Consider the following 18,372-nt stretch of genomic DNA (forward strand, 5'->3'; position numbering starts at 1 on the left):
TTGTAATCAGCCCCCAGCCCCGCTGCCAGTGACCTAACAGTCCCAGCTGCATCTGGGGCTCACGAGCCTGCATAAATGTCAGAGGCCACTTTTGCTCGCATGTCCCCAGGGTCCACTCACCAGGAATACACATGAGCCCACATCAATACTCAGATTATGTTGTCCTGGTGGATCCTGCCAGCCTGACTGCAAGTCAGCAGAAGTACCATCACCCCAGGCTATCCCCCAGCCCACAGACACTATGTATTTATGGGAATGGAGAGCCTCTCTCAGGCTCGAAATCCAGCATGAACTGGCATCCGCCAAGCATCCATCACATCTGCTGAGGGTTGACACTTGCGTTGGGCAGTGTGGCCTCCACCAGCCATGCGGTGGCTCCTTGGGGGGCCCCTCCCCACACCATCCCTGCCCTGTCCAGGTTTTTAATCCCAGACTTCCATCCCTCACTCACCCTGCAGAACCACATTGTATTACCCATGGAAATGGGGACAATGCCCCAGGTGTGGGGTCAGACTAGACCATAGGCCAGGCTTAGAACCAGACCCCCTAAGAGCCTCCCAGTTTCCCCGTCTCTCCAGCCTCCTCCCTCAGGTTTCCACTCAGGTTTATCAACATAAGCAAATAGATTCCCTGGGAAGGGCTGCCACCACCTGCAGCCACGGCAACCAGCCAGCTTCCAAACCAGAGAAGGCTCAGGTAGGACGGGGATATGGACATCAAAGCCAATCAGCACCTGCGTTCCTTCCTGATTGATGGGGGAGGCTGCAGATTCTGCTGAGACTGGGGGAAGCGCTGGGCTCTCCACACCCTAAGAGCTGCCGGAGAAGGTAAGAAATGCAGGGGCAGTTTAAGAAAATTGAAATTGTATCAAGTATCTTTTCTGACCACAACGCTATGAGACTAGATATCAATTACTGGAGAAATCTGTAAAAACTACAAACACCTGGAGGCTAAACAATACACTACTTAATAACGAAGAGATCACTGAAGAAATCAAAGAGGAAATCAAAAAATACCAAGAAAAAATGACAGTGAAAACACAATGACCCAAAACCTATGGGATGCAGAAAAAGCAGTTCTAAGAGGGAAGTTTATAGCAATACAATCCTACCTCAAGAAACAAGAAACATCTCAAATAAACAACCTAACCTTACACCTAAAGCAATTAGAGAAAGAGGAACAAAAATACCTCAAAGTTAGCAGAAGGAAAGAAATCATAAAGATCAGATCAGAAATAAATGAAAAAGAAATGAAGGAAACAATAGCAAAGATCAATAAAAATAAAAGCTGATTCTTTGAGAAGATAAACAAATTGGTAAACCATTAGCCAGACTCATCAAGAAAAAAAGGGAGAAGACTCAAATCAACAGAATTAGAAATGAAAAAGGAGAAGTAACAACTGACACAGCAGAAATACAAAGGATCATGAGAGATTACTACAAGCAACTCTATGCCAATAAAATGGACAACCTGGAAGAAATGGACACATTCTTAGAAAAGCACAACCTTCTGAGACTGAACGAGGAAGAAATAGAAAATATAAACAGAAAAATCACAAGCACTGAAATTGATACTGTGATTAAAAATCTTCCAACAAACAGAAGCCCAGGACCAGATGACTTCACAGGCAAATTCTATCAAATATTTAGGGACGAGCTAACACCTATCCTTCTCAAACTCTTCCAAAATATAGCAGAGGGAGGAACTCTCCCCAACTTATCCTACAAGGCCACCATCGCCCTGATACCAAAACCAGACCAAGATGTCACAAAGAAAGAAAACTACAGGCCAATATCACTGATGAACATAGATGCAAAAATTCTCAACAAAATACTAGCAAACAGAATCCAACAGCACATTAAAAGGATCATACACATGATCAAGTGGGATTATACCAGGAACGCAAAGATTCTTCAATATACGCAAACCAATCAATGTGATAAACCATATTAACAAATTGAAGGAGAAAAATAATATGATCACCTCAATAGATGCTGAAAAAACTTTTGACAAATTTCAACACTGATTTATGATAAAAACCCTCCAGAAAGTAGACATAGAGGGAAACTTACCTCAACATAATAAAGGCCATATATGACAAACCCACAGCCAACATCGTCCTCAATGGTGAAAAACTGAAACCATTTCCACTAAGATCAGGAACAAGACAAGGTTGCCCACTCTCACCTCTATTATGCAACATAGTTTTGGAAGTTTTAGCCACAGCACTCAGAAAAGAAAAATAAATAAAAGGAATCCAAATTGGAAAAGAAGAAGTAAAATTGTCACTGTTTGCAGATGACATGATACTATACGTAGAGAATCCTAAAGACACTACCAGAAAACTACTAGAGCTAATCAATGAATTTGGTAAAGTAGCAGGATACAAAATTAATGCACAGAAAGCTCTTGCATTCCTATACACTAATGATGAAAAATCTGAAAGAGAAATTAAGGAAACACTCCCATTTACCATTGCAACATAAATAATAAAATACCTAGGAATAAACCTACGTAAGGAGACAAAAGACCTGTATGCAGAAAACTATAAGACACTGATGAAAGAAACTAAAGATGATACAAACAGATGGAGAGATATACCATGTTCTTGGATTGGAAGAATCAACATTGTGAAAATGACTCTACTACCCAAAGCAACTACAGATTCAATGCAATCCCTATCAAACTACCAATGGCATTTTTCACAGAACTAGAACAAAATATTTCACAATTTGTATGGAAACACAAAAGACCCTGAATAGCCAAAGCAATCTTGAGAAAGAAAAATGGAGCTGGAAGAATCAGGCTCCCTGACTTCAGACTATACTACAAAGCTACAGAAATCCAGACAGTATGGTACTGGCACAAAAACAGAAAGATAGATCAATGGAACAGGATAGAAAGCCCACAGATAAACCCACACACATACGGTCACCTTATTTTGATAAAGGAGGCAAGAATATACAATGGAGAAAAGACAGCCTCTTCAATACGTGGTGCTGGGAAAACTGGACAGCTACATGTAAAAGAATGAAAGTAGAACACTCCCTAATACCATACACAAAAGTAAACTCAAAATGGATTAAAGACCTAAATGCAGGCCAGACACTACAAAACTCTTAGAGGAAAACATAGGCAGAACACTCTATGACATAAATCACACCAAGATCCTTTTTGACCCACCTCCTAGAGAAATGGAAATGAAAACAAAAATAAACAAATAAGACCTAATGAAACTTAAAAGCTTTTGCACAGCCAAGGAAACCATAAACAAGACGAAAAGACAACCCTCAGAATGGGAGAAAATATTTACAAATGAAGCAACTGACAAAGGATTAATCTCCAAAATTTACAAGCAGCTCATGCAGCTCAATATCAAAAAACCAAACAACCCAATCCAAAAATGGGCAGAAGACCTGAATAGACATTTCTCCAAAGAAGAAATACAGATTGCCAACAAACACATGAAAGAATTTTCAACATTACTAATCATTAGAGAAATGCAAATCAAAGCTACAACGAGGTATCACCTCACACCCGTCGGAATGGCCATCATGAAAAAAATATATAAACCATGAATGCTGGAGAGGGTGTGGAGAAAAGGGAACCCTCTTGCACTGTTGGTGAGAATGTAAATTGATACAGCCTTTATGGAGAACAGTATGTAAGTTCCTTAAAAAACTAAAACTAGAACTACCATACGACCCAGCAATCCCACTACTGGGCATGTACCCTGAGAAAACCATAATTCAAAAAGAGTCATGTACCACAATGTTCATTGCAGCTCTATTCATAATAGCCAGGACATGGAAGCAACCTAAGTGTCCATCAACAGGTGAATGGATAAAGAAGATATGGCATGTATATACAATGGAATATTACTCAGCCATAAAAAGAAATGAAATTGAGTTATTTGTAGTGAGGTGGATGGACCTAGAGTCTGTCATACAGAGTGAAGTAAGTCAGAAAGAGAAAAACAAATACTGTATGCTAACACATATATATGGAATCTGAAAAAAAAAAAGTGGTTCTCAGAACCTAGGGGCAGGACAGGAATAAAGGCACAGATGTAGAGAATGGACTTGAGGACACGGGGAGGGGAAGGGTATGCTGGGACGAAGTGAGAGAATGGCATGGACATATATACACTACCAAATGTAAAATGGATAGCTAGTGGGTAGCAGCTACATAGCACAGGGAGATCAGCTCGGTGCTTTGTGACCACCTAGACGGGTGGGATAGGGAGGGTGGAAGGGAGATGCAAGGGAGAGGAGATATGAGGATATATGTATATGTATAGCTGATTCACTTTGTTATAAAGCAGAAACTAACACACCATTGTAAAGCAATTGTACTCCAATAAAGGTGCTAAAATAAAAGAAAGAAAGAAAAAGAAAATGAAATGCAGGGGCAGGACATCCCCACTAGGTGGCTCTGAGCTGGCACTGTGGATGTCTCCCCCTGCCTCATGGAATCCTCTGTACCCAGAGATGCTCCATGAGGTCAGAGCCAGTGGGTCACCATCACTGAACACCAACCCTTGACCAGGACTGGCAGAAAGGAGCCCTCAACTGTCGCATGAACAGGGGAACACACAGTATCCCATCTGAAGAGGGCCACACTATGTGGCCTCCCTCAAGGAAGGAAGTCCAAGAGGGTGAGGAGGTGGGATAGAGTCCAGGCTGGGGTCCAAGCCAGCTTATTGCAGTTGACCTACAGCCACTGAAATGGTCCAAACAGAGTATTTGGGAGGAGTATTACTGGAGCATTAAAATAGCAGAGTAATAAAAGTTTCTGGTATGTGAGTATCAGGGTATTCACATGAGTATTGGGAGGGCAAGCAAGCTGGCCCTCAGATTGTGTGGTGCTGCTGTGAGTGGTCCCTGAGTTTGCTGACTCCTCCCCTTCTCCCCACGCAGGTCCCCATCACTCACTCTTTTCAGCCCCTTGGCTTCTTCAGTCAAGGGCCCTTGCAGTTGGCTGTCCCCTCATCCTGGGATGCTCTCCCCATAGATCTTTTCTCCTTCTTGTCATTTAGCTCAAAGGTCACTTTCTCAAAAAGTCCTTCCTGCCCATCCCAGCTGAAGAAACCCTTCCCTGTCACCCTCTAACCCATTATCACCCTGTTTCATTCTCTTCACAGGACTCGTTGTGTGGGCTTCTCGGGTTTTGTTTGCTTGCTTGTGTACTGTTTCCTCCTCTCTGGATTGTGAAGTGCAAGATCAAGGTCCATGCTTGTCTTGTTTGTCTTGTATGCCCAGAGCCTAGCCCTGTTGTGGGTTTGGCAGGAACCTGATAAATATCTGTGAAGTAGATGGATGAGGTGGGTGGATGGATGGATGGATGGATGGATGGGTGGATGGATGGGAAGGTGGATGGATGGGTGAGTAGGTGAACAGATGAATGGATGAATGGGTGGATGGATGGATCAGTGGGTGGATGGATGGGTGAGTAGGTGAGCAGATGAATGGATCAGTGGGTGGATGGATGGATCAATTTCCACCATTTCTAAAGACTTGAAAGCCACACATAACGTGTGACGAATACAACAAAGGAAGGATTTACAAGACATGCTGAGTACGTTAAAGTGCTTCTTCACCTTGCAGAGGGCACAGTTCTGAGCCTTGGGCTGCAGTAATGTCAGGAACCACTTGTATTTCCTTCCTTAGCAGTTGCCCATCTTTTTTGTAGCTCTGAATCTTTCCCCTCTGCCCGGTGTGGGCTGCTGATTATGGATGCAAACCCCCAGACTTCACAGCTTGCCTTTAGTCTGAGAGCCGGGAGAACAAGCCCCCCTCAGATCACCACATCCTGTGGGGCGATGGTGGTGGCTGCCTCTTCTCCTCTTTGGACCCTCCCCCCCCACCCCCTCCATGTTCGCCTCTCCTTGGCATGACCAAGCTTGGCATTGGTGGCTGGGTACTGAAAGATTTCCATTCGTGACCACCCGACCCCTAATTACTTCTATTAAGTACTTGGACAGCTTTCCCTGCAAAAAGGACTTGCACCCAAGGAGGATAAGAAGACGATGTTTTTCACCTGTCCTTGCCCACCACCTGCCTCAAGAGGGAGGAGGCTGTGTACCACTCAGGTTACTCAGTTTTCCAGAGATTTGCTCTCAAAGGAGATCAGTCTGTCCCTTGGATGAGTTCTGTCTAAGAGCTTATTCTCTCACTAATTCTGCACCTTCTAAAGTGCTTGATAGCTTGTTGGGGAAACAAGTGTGATAGCAGGAGAGGGAGGGGAGAGCTGGTGCAATGTGGAATTAACTGACTCATTCATTTCTGGTCCCTGTTGTCACTCCCACATCCAGGGAAAGGCAGCATGGAGCTGCCCGACCCAGGACAGAAGTCCAGGTGGGGCATTAAATGCCTGCAGGTCCCATGCCCCTCAAACCATCATCTGACACATTTGTCAAACCTCGCTTCTCTCTGATTCTAAAGAGAGTGTAACAGGCTCCCAGGTTGTCTGACTTTTCACCTTCCCCTCATTTCCCCCAGTTTGTTCTGCCTAAATCCACCTTGTCTTAGATGCTTCTTACTTGGGACTCATTCATTCATTTAAACATTCATTAATTCATTCAACATTTCTTAAGTGTTTCCCCCTGGCCAGGCGCTAGACATACAGCAGCACAGGACAAACAGGCTCTCATCACAGGCAGTTTTCCATCAGAGGACACAAATAAAACAAGTGATCACAATAATGTGATAATTTACTCCAGGGAATGCCAGTGCCTGGGGAACCCAGAGCAGGGGCCAGCTCAGGGTGAGGGGCCAGGAAAAGGGTCCCTGGTGAGAACTAAGGACTCTGTCCAAATCCCTGCACTGGGAGAGGACCAAATCCTAGCAGGGCTTCTAGGAGCATAAGGCCTTGTCCCTAGGAAGACCCTAGCCCCCCATCAAATGCCTGCCTGGGCAAGCTCCAGGAGGCCAAGAAAATTTACTACTGTTCTAGCCAACACCTGAAGTCGACTCCAGTCTCCATTTCTTAGAGATCTACAACTGTTAATCCTTCCTCTGTCCCTTTGAGATGTATATGTACCTCCTACAACTCAGGGGTGCCTTCTCTAGGGCCTGGGGAAGATTCCTGTGAAAAGTAATTATCAGGAAGATAGGGCCTCTCTCCCACTCTCCGTGGGAGGATGGAATCCTGACTTCCACAGCTGTCAGCTAGCAGACACAGCTTTCCTAATTGCATGGACACCAACCAACCCAAGAAAACCAGACCTCTCAGGTTAATGAATTTAGCACTTTTCTATGTGCGGGAAGATGCAAGATCTGGGCTTACTGAAATTATTCCTTTGATATCCACCTTAATTATCTAGGGCCAGTATCCTGTTTTTCTCCATCCTGAATCCCCTCAGAGTGCACTGTTGGGGATGACTGCAGAGGCTGGTGGCTTGATGGCCTCAACATCTTTTGTTTACTGAAATGGCAGGTGACGTTCTTTGTTCACACCGACATTGCAATGGGTTGGGGAAGGACATCACCAGATGCAGTTTCGGGTTAGTTAGGCTTTGCCCATCCTTACGTTCCTGCTGGGGCTTCGCCTAACAGCTATAGCCTTCTCTAGTGCTTACAGTTGGACTGTTTCTTAAATTAATTAATTAATTTGGTTGCACCAGCTCTCAGTTGCGTCTTGCCAGCTCCTTAGTTGTGGCACGTTGAAGCCACCACCTGGGAGTCACAGAGCCCTCCCCCCAGGGGTGTGCTAGAACAAGGGCTCACGGAAAAAAGTACTGGTTTGTAGCACTTGCCGATTTCCTCAGTGTAAATATTCCCCCCTTGGCCAATTTCAAGCTCCCAATGTGATGTCACTGAACTAGTGCAGTTGGTCTCACCAGCTGATAGGAGTTGAAAAGAGCACATCACTGCTTTCCTCCCCAGGGTCCCCCAGGCCAACAGCAGTGAGTGATGGAGAGAAGGTAGTCAGGGGTACAGAAGCCCCCCTCCTTTGCCTCAAGGTGGGAAGGGTCCTGGGGGCGCAGGTCGTGCTCCCTGAGGACATGCCATAGCTAAACTTCTGCTGAAACCAGACTTGTGTTCCTTCCCGTTACTACTTCTGCTTCCCTCACTCCCTTACTGGGTTCTTCCAAGGGCTCTCACTCGATAAATCACATGCCCACAGACTCTGGTCTCAGGCTCGGCTTCTAGGGGTCCCAGCCCATGACAGGCCTCTTTGCTAAGCAGTGGCCCAGACCAGGCTCTGTCCTGAGGTTGGCCGGGAGCTCTCCCCACCTGCATGCCGGTTTCTGAGAGTGGCAGGGAGGGAGGACATGACCATCCCTGATATTTGTGAGGTGGTCAGAACAGCCCTGTACTAGGAAGCTGGAAATCTGGGTCCTGACTCCACTGCTGACCCTGGACAAGGTCCTTCCACTGGATCTTCTTATCTCTCACCAGGAGAAGGACGGGTGCTGACTCCATCACGCCAAGAAGCTTTGAAATTCTTTATTAGGCCCCATTAGTGGAAACTCGGGTTCCTTATGCCAGGTTGGGGTGCTTTCTTCTTTAACAAACACCTCTGGACAGTCTGTGATCAGGTGAGGGGGGAAACTGTTCTCGGGTAGGATTTCTCAGCCTTGGCACCACTGAAATTTGGGCTGGATCATTCTTTGTCGTGGAGGCTGTCCTGTGCCCTACAGGAGGTGCTAAGCAGTGTCCCTGGGCTGTACCCACTAGATGCCAGCGGCACCCTCCTCAGTGTGACAACCAAAAATACCTCCAGACTCTGCCAAGACAACCCCCGGGGGCCAAAATCATACCCGAAAATCTATGAACCTTGAACTGTCATGGCCACTTGTCAAACTATGGTAAGGAGACCCTATGGATTGAATTCCCCACAAACCTCTTTGCCCTGAAAAAAAAGTCTATTTATATTATACTTTCCAATTATATGTGTGTAGAAGTGTACAGATATATTTTCTCTTATTTTTCTTAAAGTTGTCATTACTATCATTATTGTTTTAAGGGAAGGAAAGGAAAACTACATGGAATTCTTTATCTGGGGACCCATCAGTTTTGCTTTACCTCCCTCCCCTTCATAACTGTGTCCCCTCTCAAGCACTGTCTTTAGATGGAGGTAGTTCCCTCTGAATCACACTGTTTGTTCTCACTGCTATAAGCAGAAGCTCCTACAAGACCTAAGGGTGGGAGAAGCAAGCAGAAGTAGCAGAAATGTGGGAGCGGGCAGCAAGTCACCACCCCTGGGGGGAGAGGCTCAGAACCAAACCCATCAGTGGCACAGCACTTTCAGCAGGTCCTAGTTGAGTGGCAGGTTCCAAAGGGTCCTTTAACATGGGGGAACCCCAGAACCAGAGTGCCTGGCAACCCTCAAAAGATGGCCCATTATAAGCAGTCACTTTACATCCCAAATAGAGTCCCTGAAAGCCAGACAGAGGAGTTCAGGCTCATTATGTAATGCAGTAGGGAGTCATTGAAAGTTCTTCATCAAGGGCATGGTGACACCAGCTAACAGGCTCCAAAGCAGGAAGGATCCTGACATTCGCTGAATCTCTAGGCTTTCTGATGCCTCTACAGTTTACAGCAAACTTTCCTGACGGTAATGAGAGGGTAATTAGAGGAGGAAGAGCTCCCGGGCCACCCATCAACTAGACAGAAATGATCACGTAGTCAGTTCCTGGGAGTTTCCTGAACGTCACATTTGTATTGTGAAGTCCTTTCCCATCCAGGGCAGAGTCTAGGGGAGCAGGTGCTCTTAGCAATGGGGGTTCTAAGGGAGCAGGCAGCTTACTACAGGTGGAAGTGCCGATGGGCGCTCTTGGTCAGTGTCTGTCTGCACTGTGGCAGGCTGGCCGTTCCCCACTGTGAACAGCATCGGTTTTGTAACCCCGGCTCTGCCGTTCCAACCAGTGCCTTCCCAGCACTCTGATGCATGGGGCCCAGGGACTTTCTCTGTAAGGAGAGGATTTCCTCAGGCTAACCAAAAGAGACAGGAGTAAGTGGCACCCTGGATGAGGCTTTTGGGAGGATATCTCTGCCTTCCTGAGTCATAGTCTCAATTCTACTGGATCCTCCTGAGTGACAGGGAGGTTGCTTCAAACAACTACACACACACACACACCTTATTTAATCCTCACAATATTCCCATGAAGGAGGGATCATTAGGCTCATTTGACAGAGGCGAAAACCAGCTCAGAGAGGTTAAGTGGCTCCTCCAAAGCTGCACAGCCAGAATTCACTTCTGTCCTGAATTCAACCCCAGTTTTCCCTCTTGCCCCATCCAGGCAGAATAGAGAGACAGTTGGAGTTAAGACGAAAACCAGGATGGAGGTGGCAGGGTAGAAAATTATGCTCAGAGAGGTCATGCATCCAGCTCTGCTGAGCAGAGGAGCCCAGAGCCCCCCCTCCTACCCTCTCTGGCTCCACAATCTGCCGAGGGGCCTCAGGAGAAGTGAGCAAGCCTGCTGCCCGCGGCCTCTAGGCTGAGCTGCAGAGTGGGTGGTCAGCATGGGGCTGGCTCCGCTGCGCGTGAACAGTTATATATAACCGAGGATTGATTGCCACTGTCTCCCTGCCCTCTGTCTGCCTCACTGAAGGCTGGCATCCTTCATCTTTACACAAATCCGGCGGCTGGCAGCCTCGCCCTACACCACTGCCCTAGGCCCCAGGTACTGGCCAGCGAGTCCCTTCACATGGTGAAGGGTGAAGGGTGCTGGCTACGGTAGAAGGAAGAGGAAGACATTCACCTTTGGAAAAATATAAAAACAGCAGACAGCGAAGGCAGAAAGAGCTTATGTTGTTTCACAGGGAAAAGAAAGACTTGGAGGAAACATTGAGATAGAAGCAAAATTAGCATAGCTGTGGGACCCTCAGAGCCAGCAGGTGGAAAATAAGAGCTTTAAATGATTCTAAGTATTTCTTATCATTGGTACTTTGCCCCCCCACGTAGAATGGGCTGCCTTGCCCATTGGATTTCCCGTGGGGTTTGACCATCGATGCTTGGTGACGTGGCAGGGTCCCCGTTGGAGCATCAGTGGTAACATTTTGCAAGGCAACATCCATTCCACATGGGCCCTGTTCTAATTGTCAGAAACCACTCTTGCTTGTAGGGAGAGGAAGGGGAGTCATGGACTAAGAATTCACATGGCTCAGATCCCTTCCAACCCTAGGATGCTTCAAGCAAAATGGCTACAAAGGTATGTCCTAGGGTGAGGCTGGCCCTGAATGGAGAGGATGAAAAGAATAATGATAATAATTACCTTTTGCGCTCTTACCACGTGCCAGGTACTTTCCATACATTTTTCAAATCTCTGTGACAGACAGGTCACATTATCTGTGACATAGATATTATTGTGTTTTTCCCTTGGGGACATTGATGCTCAAACGGAAAGCCACGTGCCTAGTGAGATGCAAGAGTCAGTGGTCATGTCTTTCCCATTATGCTGCCCCGCCACCAACATCAAGAACCATCCAGAAGCTCATAGCTCTGGAAAGGATGGGCAGGGAGACATAATTCCTCTGTAACAGTGAGTTCTTCATTAGAAACAATTCCTTGGGCTTCTTGGGATGAAAGGGGGACCTTGTCATCTCTACCAATGATTTTCAACTGTATTTAGTTTTAGCAAAAAAAATAATAATAAAAAAATTTTTTTTAATCTTCAAATAGAACCTGACACGGAACCCTTGATGCAAGTGGGCTGTGAAGAAGCCCAGCAGCGTGGGATGCCCTGTGATGGGCTGCCCAGCACATCCTTGTCTCCTGGCAGGTGTGTTCATCACCGTTTGCTCCCTGATATTGAAGAAATCAGCAGTATTACCCATGAATGGTCCTGGTGGGGCTCATTTGTGTACCTACTACCTCCCTAACACAAGCTCCCCCTTCTGGGCACCTGGCTGACTAGGGCCACCTCTTACCTGTTCTCCTGCCTCCTCTCTCTTCCCACCTCCTGTTTCCCCAGGTCCTGTCCCCAGAATACCATTTGTCAAGCACAGAGAGGCACACAAGAACCTCCTAAGACTCTTTCTGTAAAGGGTCAGGCAGTCAACATTTTAGGCTTTTCCAGCCACTTGCTGCCTCTGTTGTATAACTTTCTTGTTTTTGTTTCTTTTGTTTTTACAACTCTTCAGAAATGTAAAAACCATCATCAGTCCACAGGCCAGGCCTGAGAACAAGTGTGGGCTAGATTTGGGTTGTAAGCCATAGTTTGTTGACCCCTGGCTTAGAGAATAAATTACAGTTTGAGCTTGGCATTCAAGGCCTCCTGTGATCTTCTTCAAGCCCTTTTCTGAGCCTTATTCCATATTACTGCCCTTCCCTTTCCTACACACCAGCCAAACTAGGGCGCTCACACTGAACCACACAAGCACTCCTACCTCTGTAGTGCTCCCTTACATCTTCTACCTGGAAATCCATCCACCAATCTCTTCCACCCATCGAAATCCTACATCTCAAACGCTATCTCCTCCATGAAGTTTTCTGGATCCTCCTCCACAGGGCGTGTTGCATATGTGAATGTCAGCCCCCAGAGTTGTACAGTGTACAACCTGGGCAACCAAATGTAGTAGCCTGCCCTGCCCCCAGATGCAAATTACTTCTCCTTTCTCTGAACTTAAAAAAACATACTTTTATTTTATGAAGTATTGTTTCTACCTAGATTCAGAGTTTTCCACACAGGGGTGTTCAGATCTCTAGCTCTTCTGTCTTTTACTACACTATTCTCTTACTGAGTTTACCTTCTAAGAGAAAAAAGTACCTGGGACGTGTCCACTTCTCTCTTCTCCACTTTCCATGTGGCTGATGGCCGTTTCTGAAGATGGCTGCAATGACATCTCCCACCTTATATGGCCTTCTGCAATGTGACTTTGTCATGCTTCCATCAAGAGGTGGGGTCCATCAAGAATGTGAGGGACCTTGAGAGCTCTGAGGAATAGACTATGGGGAAGTCATGCCGGGCTAGTTCCTGGAGAGGAACTTAACTGGTCTGGCAGGTTCTGCTTCCTGCCTCTGTTGAAACGAGCATCATATAGAAGTTCAAATCGCCTAGGACCACCAAGCGGTGGGAGGCCCAGCCATGGGGGGAGGAGCTGGTGGGTCACATGGAGAGAGAGAGGAAGAGGCCAGGAGCACCAAGGAGCCACACAGGGGAAACAAGGAACCATCTGGACATTCCAGCACCATGGACACCTCATGGCGATACTAGGCCACAGACACTTGGTCCCAGTTGAGCTGATCAAAGTTCCCCAGATGAGACGCGGGGAAGCAGAGACGGTGGTTCCTGCTCTACCCGCCTGAATTCCTGAATAATGAGCACCAAAAAAATGGCTGTTGATTTGACATGACTGAGCTTTAGTTTGTTACACAACCAGCGCCACCTGGCACATCCCCCATCCTAACCTGCACCAACATCAACTTCTGGCCTCCAGAGCCAATTAACTGGGCTCCCCTCCAATCTGTCTTCCACTGAGGCACCAGAGCCATCTTAATAATCGGATCACACTGCTTCCTGCTTAGAAACCTCAAAACCTTTCAAAGCTTTTCCATTAGTCTTAGAGCAAATCTGAACACTTTACCATGGCCTCCGGGGGCTGGTGAGCCTGCTGCCTCTCCAACTCACCTCTCTTGTGCCAAGAACTGCCCCAGCCACATTCTATCAGGTCCTGGAATATGCTGGGGCTTTCCTGCTCCAGGGTTTCAGTACAAGCTCTTCTCCTGGCCTGGACTGCTCTCCCCAGATGCTGAGAGGGCTGGCTTCTCATCAGTCAGCTTGAGCAGCACGTCCCCAGAGAGGTCTTCCCTGGCCACCGGCTCCAAAAGGAACAGCATTTGTCTTGACCACTTGCAGCCCGAGTTCTGGACACAATGCTGGTCAAGGAGTGGATGCTCAGTTTGTAGAATAAATGAATGAATGAATGCCAATCCTCAAGGCCTGGCTCAGGCCCCACGCATCTCTGGAATCCCGCAGGGCTTAGCCGGTACCTGACTCTCAGCAGATATTTGCTGAACAGACGTGGTGATGCCCTCATATAGATTCTACATGTGCCCCATTTTGTGGGAGCTGGGTGGGCAGAGGGGTGGGGAAGTGGAAGACAATCCTCATTTTCCCACCCCTTGGGGTAACCTGAGGGGGCATCTCAGTCTTCAGAAGGGTCCTAGGTGAGGGGACAGAGAGCTGAAAGTAGTGGTACGCCTCCATTCAATGAAACCTGGGGGAAAAGAATGAGTGATGCGATCAGCCTAGGCTACTCTTGAAACCCACATTGTGACGTGAGTAAGACAGACAAAGGCTTCCAGCCCCAGGTCCCACACCAGAGAGATCCATAAAGAATTACTGAATTACTATTTACAGTAGCCAAGACATGGAAGCAACCTAAATGCCCATCAACAGATGCATGGATAAAGAAGACGTGGTATATATATACAATGGAACATTACTCAGCCATAAAAAAGAATGAAATAATGCCATTTGCAGCAACAGGGATGGACCTAGAGATTACTGAAGTAAGTCAGAAAGACAGACATATACCACATGATATCAATTATATGTGGAATCTAAAATATGACACAAATGAAAAAGAAACAGACTCACAGATATAAAGAACAGACTTGTCAGGCTTTCCTGGTGGCGCAGTGGTTGAGAGTCGGCCTGCCGATGTAGGGGACACGGGTTCGTGCCCCGGTCTGGGAAGATCCCACATGCCGCGGAGTGGGTGGGCCCGTGAGCCATGACCGCTGAGCCTGCGCGTCCAGAGCCTGTGCTCCGCAACAGGAGAGGGCACAGGAGTGAGAGGCCCACGTACCACAAAAAAAAAAAAACAAAGAACAGACTTGTGGTTGCCAAGCAGGAGGAGAGATGGGGGAAGGATGGAGTGGGAGTTTGGGATTAGCATACATAGAATGGTACTACTGTATAGCACAAGGAACTATATTCAATATGTTGTAATAAACCATAATAGAAAAGAAAAAAGAAAGAATTGCTGAATTGAAGGTTCTCAAATCATCATGTGTTTGGCCACTTGATCAAGGTTGACAGGAGAGAGCCCAGAAGTGGGAAGACTACCCTCTCCCAGATCCTCAGGTTTCCTGGAGGAGGACATTGGCTCTCCACACCTTTGGCCCACAATTCCTCCCCTTTCTCCTCCCTCCTCTACCTCCCCTCTTTTCCTTGCCCTCCCCCTCCATCACCTCCACCCTCAACCTCAAAGCCTGCAACTCAGTTTGCGTGGGTCAGTTCAAGTGGAGAGGGTGGCCTGGAGTGCCCGTCTGGCCATAGATCCAAGCCACAGTCTCTGGTCATAGTGTTATCAGAACAAAGCCAACATTGGGACCTGCAGTCTCCTAGCTCCTGCATCAGCTCACTCAGTTCTGAATATGGGGATAGGGGGAAGAGCCATGACCCCTCGAGTTATTACCCCTCAAGTCTCAACAACAGCATCAGCAATATGTATTGAGCATCTACGTGGGCCAGACACGGGGTCACTGCTGGGTCAGCGTTGATGGATAAGATGGGTGAGGTCTTATGCCCTCCTGGAGCTGGCCTTCCAGAAGAAACAAGAATGCACATCATTTCACATTGTGCTATGTTTGTTCTGTGGAGGAAACCAATAGGGAGAGTGATGGGAACAGCAGAGCGCTCAGGGAAGGCTTCTTTGTGGAGGTGACATTGAAGCTGAGACCTGGAGGATGAGAAGGAGCAGGTCTAGTAAAAGGGGAAGGGGGTGGGGGAGGTGTAGGAGAGGATTCCAGACAGAGAGGAGAGGTCTCCTGCCTGTCTCCTTCCACTGCCCCCACCTGCCGGAGACAAGGTTATGCAGTCCATTGAAGCTCCTGCAACAACTCCCACCCAGCCGCCAGCAGTGGGAGATTTTACCCAGAGACAGAAAGGCCACCTCTGTCTTGTTTGGAGGTGAGTTAATGTCCCCTACAATGTGCCGTGGAAGAAGGTGACAGCTCTTTGATTTATCTCTCGCTGACATTCCTCCCAATGGGTGACAAGGCAGCACCTAAATAGACCTGAAGTGCATTCGGAGAAGCCCACTTGCATACGTATTTACTCAGGAAGCAGAAACTGCTCCGGACAAAGAAGAAACGATGCGATAGCAAAATGAATTGTTGAGAAGCTGAAAGGGTTTGGCCAAATCCGCGTACAGAGGATGGATGCAGGACAAGCTGCCAGTTTGATTACTTATTTATCACATGACTAGATTCTCTTCGAGACAGCCTCGGTGAATAATAATATGGAAGATCAATTTTGAGCTTCTCTGCAAAACAAAAACAAAAGAAAAAAAACCCCACCACCTTTAATTGGTATTTTATAAATAATGTTCCTTGATTATACCAGAATACAGATTTGAACCTCCAGTGCTATCTGAATTAGGAAAAATTGTTTTTTTAATGCTTGTTTATACGGAGCACTAGGGTAACATTCTAAAGTGCCTTCAATTTTTATCTTTCCCTCTGACCTTGGAAATTGCATTTGTTTCCTCAAAGCTAACTTCTCCCTTTGACTTTCCTGCATGACCCTGGCAGATAAAATCGCTTTATACCTTCTCTTTCCCTTCTTTGTCTTGCTCACTATCTTGGATTTACTTCTTTGTCCCAAATAGAGACCATCACAAGAAAAACTGAAGGACTCCTACCAGACTTGGTGAATATATGGGTTATGTTCTGTGTTAACCAAAGGATGAAAATTAACGTCACTTTGCCTCACTTAAGGAAAGAACAAAGGGAGAAAAGGTAGTAAATCTTTAAAATGACCTCCCCTTTTGTTATCATGTCTCTTTTCTGGGAGGAAAAGGGGTCTTACGAGGTTGAAGGCTTTTCAGAGGAGTACAGAGGCCATCAGTAAAGCCAACGCAGTTTCTGCACTAAACTCTCTCCCTCAAGGGAGCAAAGAGGGATTTGAATTTTCAAGGAGGTTGAGCCCTCCATCTGCAACCACATCAAAGTGGGTCACAGATCCGCTCGAACAGATTTCACTGTCAAATAGGAAGCTGGCGCCAGGCCCAGCCCATGATGGAAACTTAATAGAATAGTTCTCATCCTGGAGTCTTTGGATCGCGTGGAGATGTTGGGGACATGAAAGCGGGCCACAGTGTTAAGTGGAAGAAAAAAATGTCATGTTTTGACAGCGAGTTAACGATCAGACAGCCTCTCCCACTGCCCGCTCATGAATATGTATATGTTTAAAGAGCAGTTGAGTGAGAAGTAATTACCTCCAGTACATTCCTCGGTTTTCTTAAAGTGTCTTCTTGAAACGCCAACTCCCTTTGGCATTTCACAGCTTTCCCCAACAGGCTGAGTGCCCAGGTCCTGAATTCCTGGAGCAATGCTGACTATTGGCATTGCTGTCATAGTCTTTTGTCCCGTGAATCTGATGTCTACCTCTCGGTCACCCAGCAGTGCCCTCAACTAGAAGCAGATTTGGTTAGGTGTAGTGGACTGTTAGAGTCCCATCCAGACCCCTGTGGTGGGCACACTCATCCCCAGCTGCTGTGAGGGTAGATGACCTATGGTTCCTGCTTCTTCTAGAGAACCACCCCCAGCAGAAGTGGAGCCCTCTTGACAGCCCTGACCCAGGCATCCCACAGCCATGACTCACTGACACAGGAGAACAAAAGGCAGCCCCCTGGCCTCCAGTTGAGATCCACGCTGTGATACACTCCCAGCTCCAAATCACCCCCACGTACTGCGGGGGGCGGGGGGCAGGTCAGGTGGAATCGTGCTCCAGCTAAGACCTTGTCCTTGCTTGGGTCTTCCCCTGCGTTGTCCCGTGTACCTCATGCTCTTCTCCTCCCCCAGTCAGTCCTGTGTGCCTTCACCCCTGTGTTAATCTCTGCTTCTAGGGAACGGGACCTAAGACATTTGAATATGCAGGGACCCAAAAGTCACCAACAAGGCACACTGACCAACAGAGAGAAAACTCATCTTCATTATCTTTGCAGAAAGGCTTTTGAACTTGAAAGCACAGAGCCTGACAATGAACATCTAGGGTGTTTTCTCATCACATGGTGGGATTACAGATTGCAGCTGCAGCTCTGTTCACGTGGGGAATAAGTAACTTTCTCGTAAGTAAACTCTTCTACCGGTAATGGCTATACAGTAATATGAGACTGAGTGGGTCAGGATTGGACATGGCTCGAGGATAGTGGCAAGGGTAACAAACAGCCCAGGAGCTAAAAATGGGCATCTCCGACAGTGCTTGCACTATCTTGGGGAGTAGCTTCAGTAGTGGTCTGAGGCCCTCAGAATGTACCCAGTCCCTGATATCTCTATGGAAATCTCCATAGTACCATTGCTTATGTTTGCATGATACATATGTTATACCTAAGGTAAAAATTCTGGCTTATGATAGCATTAGCAGAATCATTTAACATCACTTGAGTTATATGGTGAGTGTTAAATTTTATAGGT

This window comes from Grampus griseus (assembly GCF_964374135.1).
Source record: "Grampus griseus genome assembly, chromosome: 1".
Lineage (NCBI taxonomy): Eukaryota > Metazoa > Chordata > Mammalia > Artiodactyla > Delphinidae > Grampus > Grampus griseus.